At 37.6% G+C, this 14,604-nt stretch overlaps 1 long non-coding RNA gene across 1 annotated transcript; it reads right to left on the reverse strand.

The window, feature by feature from the left end:
- Positions 1-4,787: 4,787 nt before the first annotated feature.
- LOC143603890 (uncharacterized) lies at positions 4,788-6,812 on the reverse strand. Its single transcript, XR_013148161.1, has 3 exons — positions 6,602-6,812; positions 5,124-5,183; positions 4,788-5,033 (listed from the first exon to the last, which is right to left on the reverse strand). It is a non-coding gene; the product is annotated as an uncharacterized LOC143603890 (long non-coding RNA).
- Between the last annotated feature and the right edge of the window lie 7,792 nt (positions 6,813-14,604).

Genomic DNA, 14,604 nt, shown 5'->3' on the forward strand with positions numbered 1-14,604 from the left:
CGTATTTGTCATATCTATCACCGGAAAAAATGAGATTACCAAAATTCACTTTAAAACCCAATAATAGTAATTGAGCTTACTAATCCGGTTAGGTTATTGACTACCTAATTAAGAAATGTGTTGATTCAGTAGGTTTAGAAGCTGTGTTGGATCGGAGGTAACATCGAATCAGTGGTGGAAATATATATGAAACCGTTGAAGATTAAGAGTGTGTAAATAAAGAATGACTTGCCTTTGATATCCATGGATGATGAAGGAGTGAGTTTGATTCCATTGGTGATGCCAGAGTTACTGTGATTGAATATGAAGGTTATTATTATTGGGTTTTTGAGTGAATTAAGGAATTTAGGGAATTAGGGCATAAATCATATTGTTTAGGGGATGATGGCCGGAAAGAGGAGAGACGGTGTATTTTTTTTAGAGTTTTAATGTTTTATTTAAGGGATAATTCCCAAAATGATTCAAAACAAGAGAGACAGAAATGATTCTAAATGGGTTCACATTCTCAAACTAACCCATAAATATTTACTGACCAGACGTTTTGGGAAAATAAACAACTGGATTTTTAATCCAATCAAAATGTGACATGTGTAAAGGATCTGACACACCAGACGAGATTTTTAAAAATCTCGTTTGTTCCAACCATATTTTAAAGTTAACTCACTTTTTAAAAAACAGTCTATCCAGACGGCTTTTTTATGTTTCTTGTCTGGTCCGTTCAAATTATTATTATTTTCATCTTCTTCATGTTCTTCATCTTCATCTTCACCATCATCTTCTTCTTCATCTTCATCTTCTCCGGCACCCCACAGCCTCATCACCGTCTAACACCACCTTACCGCCACCCGCCGCCGCCGCCTCACCACCGCCAACCAAGAGTTCCCCACCTTCTAACACCACCTCACCGCATCACCACCGCCAACCGCCAACCAAAAAACTTAAAAAGATATCCTACCTGAAACAAACACCATAATAACAATAGTAATAAAAATGGTTAAAAGGTGTCACGCAATCGAATATAGTGGGTAACGAATCCTAACTCATAACTCAGTCAGGTCAGGTTTATTATGTTTTGGGCTTAGCATTTTACAGGGGAATTGGTGGTTGGCGGTGGAGAAGTGGCTGCCGAAGGTAGGAATTGGTGGTTGGCGGTGGTGATGCGGCGGCGGCGGGTGGCGGTTGTGACATTCGTCAAATTCAAACTAGTATTTGTACTCGTTTTATGACCCGTTTGTAATCGGATCTTTCTATTTAATAAAAACATTGATTATTAACTATGTTTTCGGTTTTATCTTTATCGTAATTACACGTGGCTCGTAACCTATTCGTTTAATGTAAAATATGTGTATTTTAGCAACTTGTGATCACCAAGCAATACCCAAGGGACTAGTTTGCAAATATTATTCAAACCCTCTCCTTCACTTTTCCTTTCCCGTCACCGACAGCAGCCCCCTCCCCCTTTCCGTTTTTGATTTCGTTTGACCCATAAATCACGGATTTTGGATTAATTAGAATGATTATTATCATACACGCTCCTTCCTATTATAGTTAAACGCGTAATTAACAGCTGGAATGAATCAATTACGGATTGTTTTCGTTAACAATGAACGCGGGCTGAAATCGATCTCGTTAGCCTATAAATACAAGTCCAAAACTCAATTAAATTGCTCCACACCATCATCTCGCTAGCACGAAACAAAACCCTAAAGATAATTGCAGCCAATAGCAGTTCTTGACCTCGTTTGAATCCATTTTCAAGCCGAAACCCTAGCTTTTGGTTCTCCTTCAATCCTTCATCATATTAGGTAATTAATATATGGGTTGGGTTCGGATTTAAGCGTCTAATAAAACCCCTCTGTCAATCTTAATCGACAGAGGGTATATAATCCTCAATTGAGATCAATTCGATTAGGGTTTATAATGAATTTGGGGAATAACCAGAACTGTCATAATTAACTAGTAGTTGACCTGTTCGGTGGACATGAATATTAACTTAGGAATGTCACGATGACTACATTAATTTGGTAACAAATTCGACAAGAAAAATTGAAAAGCATTTAAAGATGTAGGCTTTCTTAATAGTTAGCTATGAGTCACTTGAATATAAGAGCTACGAGTCACTTGAATATAAGAGAAAAATGAGGAGTCTGGATTAATAAAGAAAGCATTTAAAAAACTGATTTACACAAAGATAAACCTCCAAATTTCAGATATTACTCTTACATCTGTAAGAACTTCTTTCACATGACTTTATTTGGAACGCATTTTGCAATTTTAGCATAAAAAGTAACAAAAAAATATATGAAAATCAAAGTCTCATGAAATATACAATAAGATAAAAACCTATTTGATATACCTAAACAAACCCAGTGTTTCACTCCTATCCAATATGATAGGATGATCACATCATGCAAGAACCTAGCACGATATAATACACGTAGTAAGCAACAACCACACAAAAAAAATCTCTAAGAAAAGTATTGAGATGCAAACCTCTCTGAAGAAGGCTACTGGTTGTTGACCAGGAGGTTGTGGGTCATGACGTTCAAGGACTGGTGTTGTGGGAACTTTTTGCATCATCACAAGTAGCGTATGGTTTAAAATTGACAAAAGTCGGTCTCGTCTTCATTTGGAAATTGGAACTGCATCATCAGAAGCCCAACTTCATAAATAAAAATATATATTGTATAAAAATTTATATAATGCGAATTCAGGTTATTCGAATTGGGTTCGAGATACCTATATTTGATATAGAAATTCGTTCAAATAAGGACCGATTCGAATAAACCAAACTACGAATCTGTATAATCGATTTGAATTTCGGTTATTCACCTCTAATTCAGATAATGAACACCCCTAATGGTATATAGTCCCAGTTTCCTCCGATTAACTTTCGGTATTGTGAAATTTCATTTTGTTTTAAGTAAACCAAAACAAATCGAAGAACTAAAAAATGATAATTTTGTGAGTACACCAAAAACGGTAATTTGGATTTTGGACCCGTTAACTCAAAAATGATAATTTTTACCCATTTACAAAAAAAGACAATTTCTGACATCTACCAAAATTGACAACTTTGACGGGTTTACTGAAAATGCTATTTTTGGCTCATTTACTAAAAATGATGAATGTGATGCGCAAACTACAAACGATGAGTTTGACCCGTCTACTAAAAATGGTAATATGATGGCATGAAAGCTTTTAAAAAGTACCATATTACCCCTCTTTCTTTTGTCTTTTTCTTATGGGGAGAGGGCATAATAGTAACTTCAAAAGATTTGTATAAAGGCTGCAACTTGAGTGCCTCGGGAAGAATAAGCTATCCGGATGATAAAACCATTGCATAAAATTTTCAATAAGAATGAAGAATACTAATGCAAAGATCTATCAAACAATACCTCACTTGCATTAATGGGATAGAGGGTATTCCATTTGCAGCTTTAACATAAAATAGAATAATTAGTCATTATAGTATTTACCTATAAAAACATCCATCAAAAGATTAAAAACTGATTTCAAGGCACAATAATCGGCAAATAAGTTGGGAAACTATATCTAAATACCTTGCTTTAGAAAACATTAAAACTGGGTGTCTACATCAACTGATAGAAAAGATTGTTGAGCATAGTTGTGCATAACACTGGAACAAACAGTCTGAGTCATCTGGCAATTTATCATGATGTTACAAAGTTACCATTAATGATTTGTCACAATGAACATGCAAATTATCATGGTCAGTATGAAACTTCACAAGTCTAGAACTTAAGAGTAAAAAGGCCTAGTATGAACATCGCATCTAACACGCATTACTGCATTAAAACCCTGTGGTCTTGTGACGTTATTGTTAAGATCGTTGTAAAGTTTTACAGAATCCGAAAGTGCAGAAAATGGGTGATAATAATATATGTGAAATAAACCTAAATAAAAAAGGATTTTGTGAACCTTTGATGACTACCTGTCATCCGGTTGTCTATGGGATGACAGAGATTGAAGCAATGTCAAACCTCAATGGACTTATTAAGCTGATACTTGGGTGTCCATAAGCTACATACATGATAATTTGATGCAATCCTGGTAAATCAAAAAATAAATAAAAATAATCATCTACTGTTGACAACACCACCAATACTCATTTATACATATAAAAATATAGTCTAAAAGAATATAACAGAATGATTGATTACTTAAGCAACAACAATACCACCTGAAACTTAATACGCATATTTCATAAACAATACTAGTGATAAAGCTATGGAGAAGCATACCATGAGTCATGAGGCATAAGATGTGTGGGTATGCAGTTACCACTTTAACCATGTGTCGATCAATAAATAAATAACCTAACATAAATAAATAAATGATTGTACCTGTGTGATTGTTAATAATCAGGATTGCTGAAGCACTGGCAGTTTGCCGGTGCTTCAGCAACATTTGCCTTGGTTGTAAAGCTAAACTTCTGTCGATGCAAAAGGATATATAATTTCACTAGTGAGCCTTGTTATTTATATGTTTACAAAGGATGGAAAGATATAAAAAGGAAAAAGAATGAGTAAAACCTTGTTTATAGGTGTTGTACAACATTCAGTAGGGTCTCCAAGAGCAATCCTGGTTGGTTTTATGTTCATCCTTCTCCTTCAACCATGTCAAACCAGATCTTGCAAGGTTTAAGGTTTGCCCTGAACAATAATATCTATAAAACAAAAGCAAAACAATAGAATACTTCATTAAAATAAATCATAGAAGAATAAAAGATAAACTAAGAAATAATGAAAGTTGATTACCTCATCTTTTGCTTCTTCAAGTGCTTTCAAAACCATCTGATGTCCAACTTACAATTGGTATCTATTCCTCTTTCCACTTGTTTCTTCTTTATAGAACCCAAAGATGGTGCCCGGTTACGTGTCTGACCCAAACCCTTTCAACTCTAACTCGTTCCGGTCCGAACCAAAATAACTAACCCTTTTTTAAATTGACCCATTCTGACCTGAACAATTTCTGACCCTTAAGCCAAATACAAACCCGCGTGACCCGACCTGGCAGATACATATCGGGGTGATGAAGAAGAAACATAAATAGACATTTCATCAAATAGTTGGTATGTGTTACCCCAAGCTTATACAAACCTTTAATTGATCAAGCTTGTTGCTTAGCTCCTCTTGTTTAAGTCCTTGGTTCATCAAGCACTGCAAGATTACATTAGATGTTAAACAGAGAAGTGAAATTGAAATTGGTGAAGATATTAACTAAAGTTGTTGATCATATGAGCATCCCTTTTTTAGACCCAATCATGGCTCACTCGTCACTCCAAATAGAAAATTTGAAAAGAAAGTTAAATCAAGTAAACCATGAATACACGACAAGGACAAACATGTCCTTTAGAAAATCTCTTAAAATAGTTATAACATTACTCTCTCAAGTTTACTTAACTTTTATAAATTTAAGAAATAGTTAATGCTTTAGACCTTTATCTTTACCAATATATTCATTTTAATTTTAATTGTAAATAACTTCCCACCGACGATTTTTCAACGGCCATAACTTGTTCATACGTTAATATTTTTTATAAAAAATTGCACCATAAAAATGAGCATTTTATTGTCTTTAATTTGGGTATGGTATTTCTATAATTTTTCAAATAAAATAAATTAACATATTACGTATGAATGTTCACAATTCGGTTTTTAACGGTTTCTAAGTTATACAGTTAGCCATACCGTTGGTTCAATTTTTTGTTATTGAGAACCGAAACTGAACCGTAGAAACTTTAAACTGAATCGTTACTAATGGTTTGGTTTCACGAATTGAGCTTCAATAATAAGTTTACCCTCCGGTCCGGTTTTTTATGCCCATATTTTTGCATAAACCATAAACCAAACCGTTTGCTATGGTTTGCACATTCGGAAACCGGCTGCCCAAAAGTGATGATTAGTTCAAACGTTATCAAGATTTCAAACGAACCTAGAACATCTACAATTTTTCCATGATTACTATGATTTTTATTTCCCGTCGCATCGCGCGGGCACCCGTCTAGTATGAAATAATACGTTACTAGTTTTGATGCAAGATGTTAACCATTTTGATGTATGACTAAATATGAAATAATACGCCTAATCTATAAATAATAATGAAAATGAATAACCGATTAAAAAATTAATTAACATGTTCAAGCACTAGTCAAAGAAACAGGTACAAATCTAATTGATTGGTTTGTTTATTAGTCAAATGTATGCAATAGCAAGTAGAGCACGGAGAATCTTGTTGACCAAAATGAATTCCTTTTGACTTCATTAAATTCTAGTTATAGCATCCATCAAATGGTTAATCTTAGCTTCCTAAACAGAAATTGTAAGTCACTACTCAGTACTCACTACTTGTTCTCTATTCATTCTTTAAAAGCACAAAAACCAGCAAAACTTTCCAATTATCATGGAAAATAAGGACCTGTTATCAAGAACATAGACTAAAGTTTCACCATAGACACAATCCTTAGATTTTGCTACAACTTCAACCAGAATTTACCCTCTAAAGAAATGACATCCGGAAATCAAAATGAACAATCAGATGACAAACTAACAGAAACCGTAATTCAGATCACACAGACCTGCACATTCAACTCCAAACAGAATTCATTCCTCGACAAAATATTGGATTTACCAACACCTTAATCCCCAATCAATACGATCTTGAATAAGTTATCGTACTCGTGATCCACTCAGCGATCCGTCCTCAAAAACCTATACACACAAATTTAATTCGTGGAAGTTAGAAGGATGATCCTGTTCTCTCTAAGTCTAAGAACAAGGGCATGACTTATGAGGCGACGTGGGAAGATAAAAAGATGGGAAGCAAAAACCGTCCATAACTGCCATTTATGTGATTATATACGGCTGTGATTTAATCTTATAGGCGATCTATGGCTGAGAGTGGAGGAAAAAACAGTTACAACTGCCTATACTCTTCTCTGACCATATAATATATAAATACTGGTTCTTATGTTCTAAACAAACTAAAGGCTGGTCCAGATGGCCAGTACATGGTGGATAAAAACCTTGAACCGGCCTGGGGCGCGGGTTCGAGTCCCCCAGGCCCGGTTTTTGTTAATATTTTTAATATTAATTGTTTTTAAACCTTTTAATTATTAAAATACTTTACTATATTAAAATAAATATTGTTTACGCTCGTTTAACTAAACCGAACCCCATTGAACCTTTAAAATAAAGTTTATTTAACGTTTTCGTTTATATATATAGATATATATATACACATATATATATATATAAATATATAATTCGGAATATATATTTTAAATGGTTAAACTTATAGTTTCGTTTAATATTCCAACACGATTTATAAGAATAAATAAACTAATAAAAGTTTTAATTACACTTTTGAAAACCCATTTTAAATATACGTGACAAACTAACGATCCCCAAATCTATTATAAAAGTATTTTTTTATGTGTTCATGTTTAGTTCATTCTTTCCACTTTAGATATTTATGTTGTTTATATTATATAACTAGGACAAATTATCGGGACTTCTCGTGAAACCACCTAGTTGCTTTAACCGTTACCATTTCCTCGTTACCGCATTCCCTATTCCAAGTGCGTTCTTCATAACCCCGTTTTAACGCTTTTAACATTTTTGGGGTGTAGCATGTCACAAGTTTTATTCGTTAGTTATGTGCTTGTTTATAAACCGATTCACAATTAGCGTACATGTTAATATTATTCTTGCATATTGTTTATGATTATACGTGAACTTGCTTGCAACGTGTTTACTATTCTTATGGTGGAAGTTACGCAAACGCATACACATACACATAGTGGGAGGGTCCGACGTGACGTACCCGCGCCGTCTAACGTTATGACTTCGGTTGTTCGTAAGATGGTTCTCATTTCCCTTATTACTACGGCCTCGGCTAAAGGAACGGGAGGACGACATTAATTGATTTCATTTACTTTATGCTTAAATATTTATTACATTACGAATGTTGAATCGTGGTTTTTTATATATATGAATACTCAAAAAAACTTATGAAAACTCACCAACTTAATTGTTGACAAAATATATTATTTTCAACGTGCTACAGGTTGAATCAATGGCATGCTAAGGATGAAGATCATTAACATATCTTAGGATATTTGAATAAAGAACTTATTTATTGTTTTGATGAAGTGTTTTTTTTTTTAATTATGAATAATTTTGTACTTGTTACGTTACGAAATGAAATGATATAATCATTGCCGCTTTAAATAGTGTTACGAGCTATGAGTGATCTGTACGTTACACCCAGGCGTATTCCGCTTAAAGCCGGGGTGTTACAGATTGGTATCAGAGCCGTAACTATAAGATAGGTTGTTAGACGTATCGACCTAGTATAGTTATAGTTTATTTTAGGGCCCGGAATTGCATGTATACCCTATGTGCTATGTGCCCGCACTTTTATTAAAAGTTCATTCATACGCTCAAATTTATTATGTTTTATAGCGTCACATGTACACCTATTCACACACAAAATCCAAGGCTTATGCCTAAACAATTTTTTTTTTTTTTATCTATTTATTTATTTATTAAAAAAACGATTTTCAATCCTCTTAAAGTTGGTTCTACGTGACGGGTATGTAGTAACTGGAAGGGTGACACACTTGTTTTTTCGAACCCTTGACACCAAGGTTTTTAAACCTAAGGATAAGCAATGCGTATAAATCCCAATCAGACGCGTGACCCGGTTGCTTACCTGGAGGGTTCGAAAAAGGGTGCTGGAACTTATTAGGCCAAATCATACCATGCAAACGTCATACGAACCATAACTTTAAGTTGTCGAAGTGACCATTTTCCTTTGTGAATAGAGAATGGTTGCACTCCTGCTTTTAAATCTCATACAAGTCATGGTGGTAAATGAATATCCTAATTTCAATACAATTTTCATGTGATTTTAGTATTATCAATATTTTTTTTTATTCAAAAGGTTTAAGTATTCCACTCCTCGAAATCTTCACTCGATAACTCACGCGCGTAGTACTCTTTCTTTTCAGCATGTCTGCTCGTTTCCCTCGTCGTCCTGCAAGAAACTCCAGCCGCAAGATGACAGCCCAGATCACTAAGCAACTGACTGCTGTGCTCCCGAATATAGTGGCTCAACTGCACCAGACCATTGCTTCCAATTCGAACTCAGCCACTTCGGGTTCGAACTCCAACTCTTGTCGTTACAAGACCTTCACCGATACGAATCCTCTTAAGTTTGATGGCTCTGAAGGTGCCACTGCCCTACTAGAATGGTACCAAAGTATGGAGAGTACTTTCCTCCATATCGAATGTCCCGAGGACAAGAAGACACACTTTGCTTCAAGTGTCTTCAAGAAAAGAGCCTTAGCTTGGTGGGTGCAAGAAAAATCCACTCGTGGTGCTGATGTAGCCATGGCCTTGCCATGGGAGGAACTTAAGGAAATCATGACAGAAGAGTTCTGTCCACCCAACGAACTCATGAACCTTGAGGTGGAATTTTGGAATCTTAAGCAAGAGGGAGGTGATAACGCTACTTACACCGCTCGCTTCGACGAGCTTAGCGTCTTGGTGCCACATCTTGTCACCCCTCTTTCTCGTGGGATTATCAAGTATGTTCGGGGTTTGCCAAGGCAAATCCAAGACTCAGTCTAAAGTAGTGCCCCCAAAACTCTTCGCGAGGCTGTTGTCCTTGCTGCATCCTTGTCTGACAACCACGTTAAGGCAGGAACCCTCAAAGGCAGCAAGAAGAGTGTTGAGAAAACCGAGGCCGAACCTTCCAAAGAGGTCACGGCCGAAGCCACACCCAAACCAAACCGCAACAACAACAACAACAACCATTCCAAGAAACGGAAGCAAAACTATGCCTTAACTCAACAAAACCCACCTCAACCTCAATACCAACCAACCCAAAACCTTGAAGCTCCACCTCCAAAGAAACCTTACCACAGACCACACCCGTTTTGCCAAATTTGCCAACGACACCACCCAGTCGGCATCCCTTGCCGACAATGCACTCATTGTGGCCGTTACGGACACCTGCTAAGCGCATGTTTCGAACTCATGCGTACCCAACCAACCCTCACCATACCACCCCGCACTCCCCACACTTTCAACCAAAACCGTGTTTTAACTCAAGCTCAACCCATTGCTCAAGCTTAGCCCACCCCTCGAGCATGTTTCAATTGTGGAGATCCTAGTCATTTCCGCAACGCGTGTCCCCGACTCGCATATCAAGTCCAAATGGCCACTCCGCCTGTGTACCCTGCTCAAGCGTATCAAGTTCAGGCCTTTCAACCAGTTCCGCAACTTATGGCCAACCAAGTTGTTCAACCGGTTCAAGCCAATAAAGCCTCGACTTCTCAAGCTACACCCGTCGTCCCCAATGCTCGCAGGAGGGCATTCGTGATCAGTGCAAATCAAGCTCAGCATAACAATGATGTGGTGAACGGTACATTCTTGATTAATAACGTTTATGCATCCATTTTATTCGATACCGGTGCCGATATGAGTTTTGTGTCTTTTGATTTTGAGCCTATGCTTTCGTCGTCTCGTTCTAAACTCGAAAGGTCCTTTTCGGTTGAAGTCGCGAATGGTAAAAGTATCTTGATTGACTCGGTTATTCGTGGTTGTACTCTAAATCTCAACGACTATGATTTTTCCATCGACCTCATTCCCATGCAACTCGGAAGTTTTGATATCATAGTAGACATGGATTGGTTATCTCAACATCGTGCCGAAGTGGTGTGCTTTGAGAAGTATATTCGAATTCCACTAGACGATGATCGGATTTTACGTATTTTCGGCGAAAAGCCTTCCAAAGGACTCAAGCTTATGTCGTGTACTCAAGCCCAAAATTCTTACATAAAAAGTATGTGGCTTTCCTTGCCAACGTCGTGGAAAAGAAACAAGAAAAGAAGACAATAAAAGACATTCTGGTAGTTCGTGATTTTCCCGAAGTTTTCCCTGAAGATGTTTCTGGATTACCTCCTACTCGTGAAGTGGAGTTTCGTATTGATCTTGTGCCTGGTGCGAACCCCGTCGCCAAAGCTCCTTATCGTTTCGCACCTTCAGAAATGCAAGAGCTAGCGAGTCAACTCCAAGAACTCTCTATCAAAGGCTTCATCCGCCCAAGTTCATCACCTTGGGGCGCACCTGTTCTTTTCGTTAAAAAGAAGGATGGTTCCTTTCGAATGTGTATTGATTATCGTGAACTCAATAAACTCACGATTAAGAACCGATAACCTTTGCCTAGAATTGACGACCTTTTCGATCAACTCCAAGGCGCATCTTGCTTTTCAAAAATAGATCTCCGTTCGGGTTATCACCAATTGCGCGTTCATGAGGATGATATACCCAAAACCGCTTTTCGAACTCGTTACAGTCATTACGAATTTATGGTTATGCCTTTCGGCTTGACTAATGCACCTGCGGTGTTTATGGACCTCATGAACCGCGTATGCAAGCCTTAACTTGATAAATTCGTGATCGTGTTCATCGACGACATTCTCATTTACTCGAAATCTAAAGTTGAGCATGAAAAACATTTGCATGATATTCTCTTGTTGTTGAAGAAAGAACAACTTTTTGCCAAGTTTTCCAAATGCGAGTTTTGGTTAAACGAAGTTCAATTCCATGGCCATATCGTTAACGAAAAAGGCATTAATGTTGATCCCGTTAAAATTGAAGCCATTAAAAATTGGAAGACCCCGACTTCACCTATGGAAGTTCGATCCTTTCTTGGTCTAGCTGGTTATTACCGTCGTTTCATTTTGAACTTTTCCAAGATCGCTTTAACCCTCACCACCTTAACTCATAAGGGTAAACCTTATGAGTGGGGGGCTAAGCAAGACGAAGCTTTTCAAACCTTGAAGCATATGCTTTGCGACGCTCCTATCCTAGCCCTTCCCGAAGGAAACGAGGATTTTGTTGTCTATTGTGATGCCTCGAATCAAGGTCTCGGGTGCGTTCTCATGCAACGAGGCAAGGTCATCGCCTATGCGTCACGACAACTTAAGGTTCATGAAAAGAATTATACGACATACGACCTTGAGCTCGGTGTTGTTGTATTCGCGTTGAAAATATGGAGACACTATTTGTATAGGACAAAATGTGTGGTATTCACCGACCACAAGAGTCTCCAACATATTTTCGACCAAAAAGATTTAAACATGAGGCAACGACGATGGGCCGGACTTCTTAGTGACTACGATTACGAAATACGTTACCATCCCGGTAAAGCAAACGTAGTAGCTGATGCCCTTAGTCGCCAAACCCATGTCAAAAGCATTCTTCTTGTAAGAGTTGTTATCCAAAACGATCTTCAGCTACGTATCTTTGACGCCCAACACATCTCCGTCACTGAAGGCAATATGTACAAAGAGATGTCGTGTGGTGCTGAACTCCAACTCGAAACCAAGCGTGATGGTTTGCTCTATTTTCTTAACCGCCTTTGGGTCCCAAATCGTGACAATCTTCGCACGTTTATAATGGACGAAGCTCACAAGTCATGATATTCTATCCACCCCGGTGCGAATAAAATGTATTTCGACCTTCGAACTACTTTTTGGTGGCCCGGCATGAAGAAAGATATCGCTATCTATGTCGGAAAATGTTTAACATGTGCTAAAGTAAAAGCCGAGCATCAAAAACCTGCTGGTTTGCTCGTGCAACCTTTTATTCCAGTTTGGAAGTGGGAGAACATTATGATGGACTTCGTCACAAAACTTCCAACCACCAAGAGGCAACATGATAGCATTTGGGTAATCGTCGATCGATTAACCAAATCAGCTCATTTCATTCGCATTCGGGAAAAGCATTCGATCGAGCAGCTCGCTCAAATCTATGGCAACGAGATTGTTTGTCGCCATGGCATACCCTTGAGTATTATATCTTACCGTGATGGTCGTTTCGTGTCTCATTTTTGGAGTTCACTTCAAACCGCTTTGGGAACCCGTCTAGATCTTAGCACCGCTTATCATCCTCAAACAGATGGTCAGTTTGAAAGAACCATTCATGTCACACCCCCATCTTGGGCCTTGGCGTGTGACTCGATAGTTGGTACCACATTTGTAAATAAATCAGAGTTACGATTGTTAGCGGAAGACTTTAGAATATAAGGGTTAAAGTTGTAAAATATTTACATTTCAAAAGTTGAGACAAAAAGTCTCGATTGGGTTTACTTGTTTATATGTTTTTACAAAAGGATCATATTAAAGATTTAAACAAAATTTATCCGAGCCATCGGATTCTTGAGCCTTCTTCCTTTAGCTCTAATATTGGTTACCTGCAAAATGTTATAAAAATACGTCAGCAACGAATGCTGGTGAATATGCTGACGCGAAAATATTTTCTTTTACTTTGTTACCCCTCGAGGGTTACGCGTGCCTCAGTCCATCTTGGCTTAGGAATAACAAAGTTAAAACAATATCATTATAACTCGAGTCTCTACCTAGGTCACCCCAGCAAGACACCGCAGCGTCCCGACGTACTTAGGTACCATAAATATACACAAGGTCATTCTCACTCGAACATACTTTGGTTCGGCCCATCGTGGCTGGAGGTCGTGACCAGGCGTGGTGCGATATGCCCACCGCATTTTACCACATATGTAAGGATCCAGACAAACGTATACTACAGCCTGAGGGCTAGGCTTTTACTCTTATTCATAATGTTTTTAGAAACACTTAGTCTCATGTAAAGTTTTACACATAACACGTTTATTTATTTGAAAACAAGTTTGTAAAAGTGGGGCGTATTCACCTTTGATCGGGATCGGTTTCCAACACCGTCCTTGCGTAATCTTTCTTGCTATCTCGCACCTATAGTACGAGTATAACTTTTATTAGTCGGATATACAATCCGGCTTAAGACATTTAGTCTTATTACCTCGATAAACCTTTAGTTCATTTCTTTTACTTTAAAACCTTTAGTTTTAGAAGCAATATTTATAAACCTTTAGTTTATTATAAAAACCCGACGTTTCTTCTTTTCTAAGAAACGTATTCTTTTTCTTTTATTATTTAAGATACCCTTATTACTTAAATAATATTCACAACAAAGAATTATATATATATATACATAATCACACACATATATATATACCTACACTTTTATATTTCCTTCTTTTCTTTTCTTTGTTGTATAATTTCTTTTCATAAACATCGAGTATAATTCCGACTCAGGGCATTAAGCCTTTATAATATTTTATTATTATTTTAGTCGGGTGGTATGCCTTACCTTTCCTCGGCTTAATATTTCCTAGATACTCGAGCAGCACTTCTATGCCGCTTAGTCTTTTCAACACTCGTTTTGATCGCCACTTCACTTCGGCACGCTTCTCGAGACACCAACTTTTCACGGCACACACTTCGAGATGATCGTCGGGACGTCGGTACGGGATCACCTTCTTGATCGGAACGTCGTCGAGAAGTGGTATGGATATCGAGGTATGGCACGTTTATCGAGGAATCGGGGCACGGTTTTCGAGGTGGATCGTTGGCACGAATTTCGAGGTGTAGAGAGAGGATTGAGAACTGATTTTGGTGTGGTTTATGAAGACCCCGGACCTGCTATTTATTGGCAAAATTTTGGATCCTAT

Source organism: Bidens hawaiensis, unplaced genomic scaffold, assembly GCF_021521415.1.
Source record: "Bidens hawaiensis isolate Kalapana, Puna unplaced genomic scaffold, B.hawaiensis_p1.1 tig00063317_1, whole genome shotgun sequence".
In the NCBI taxonomy this organism is placed as follows: Eukaryota; Viridiplantae; Streptophyta; class Magnoliopsida; order Asterales; family Asteraceae; genus Bidens; species Bidens hawaiensis.